Genomic DNA, 1646 nt, shown 5'->3' on the forward strand with positions numbered 1-1646 from the left:
TACTATTCTCTATTTTAATGATACCTGAATAAATGTTCTAAAGGTTGAGTTGATAGAGCTCTGTCGGTGCTTTGTGTGAGGTCTAATCAGCTATGTGCATTATAAAAACTCCTTCAGAATTGCGTCTCAGGGTAGGGAAGGAGAGGAACACCTGACCTGCAAGTCTAGTGTTGTCAGGATTTGGATCTTAGGAAATTCTGCTAGCAGTTTTGATGCCTAGGAAATTAAAGCCACAACAGAGAAGAGGTTCTGAGGACTAAATTTTGAACTTAAGTCGCATTCAGGCACCTTAGTTCCTTCATGGTCTAGCCATTGGTATCATGCCTACATTGAAAGAACTACTCCTCAGGTGCTTATATTGAATCTATCACAGTAATATCTATGCAGAGATGATGTGCTCAAACTGTCATTGCAAACTTTCTTATTGTCATTGCAAACTTTCAACGTACTAATAGATGTAAGCCTTTGAGCCTCTTCAAACTGAATAGTCTCTTTTTAAGATGTTGTAGATGGAGGGTTAATTTCTGCACTCCTTACTACCATATTCAAGCTAACACTTGCCTAAGTTAAGCAGGTCATGGCTTCGTTCTTTCTCTCTTTTGTTCCTTGATCTGTATAAAAATATTGTAATTCTTTATTTCTTACATAAGCAATTGGAAAAAAAAAATCAGACTTAAGCAGCATTCCAAATCCAACATGCAGTCCTCTCACTTTGCAGTCAGCCTGGCTTCCCAGGGGATGCTGCCCATGAGTTTCCTGAGCCAAAGTCTGATTTTTCTGAAGTCCAGGATCCTTATTTTGCTGCTCTCTGTCCTTCCTTTACTCAGGTTCCTGAACTCAGTCACCTCATGGTCACTGCTGCACAAGTCTCCATCTACTAGTACTTTCCCTACCAATTCTTCCCTGTTTGTGAGCAGCTGGTCAGGAACAGCACAGCCCCTAGTTGGCCGCTCCAGCACCTGCACCAGAAAATTGTTCTCTCACTGCAGTTAATTTCTGGTCCCAACTAGCTGACAGTTATTATTAACATTTAATCCATCCATTGAAAATGCTGCTGAAGGTCTAGTGATGAGCCTTCTTGGAAGCTCGTCTTCCAGGACCGCCATCCTCCGGTCCACTGTTGCGCTGTGTATGTCACAGAAGGGTGATCGGGTGTGTTTCTAAGGTGCCAATAGACAGATTTTTCATACAGCAGTGTTCAACCTTGGCTGGCAGCTGTTAGCAGACAATAGGACCGTGGCAGGTAGGGCGTGCAACATGCTTTGTCTGTGGCCAGGCCTATGAGAGCCAGACAGGTAATCAGTTTGTGCTGATGGGGAAAAAACGTAAATAGCACTTCTGATGTTTGAGAGAGAAAAGAAACCCAGCAGAGGCAAGGTGCCTATGTATTTCTGTTTCCCTAGCTAGAGCTTGCAATGAGGGGCTGTCTCTGGACCCTAAAACCTGTCTGGAGGTGCACCTCTACCCTGACTTCAGCCTAAGCCAACTATCTACTTCCCCATCTGCCCTCCCGGGGCCGCAGCGCTGCAGCTCCGAGCTCTCCTTGAGGCGCTGGGAGAAGGGGAGCTCTTTCGTGCTTCCCGGGCTGCCTAGGTTGTCCTGGCAGTGACCAGGGAACTTACTCCTGGGGCCAGCTCCATCTCCCC

This window comes from Crocodylus porosus, unplaced genomic scaffold, assembly GCF_001723895.1.
Source record: "Crocodylus porosus isolate Cpor-Errol unplaced genomic scaffold, CroPor_comp1, whole genome shotgun sequence".
Classification (NCBI taxonomy): Eukaryota; Metazoa; Chordata; order Crocodylia; family Crocodylidae; genus Crocodylus; species Crocodylus porosus.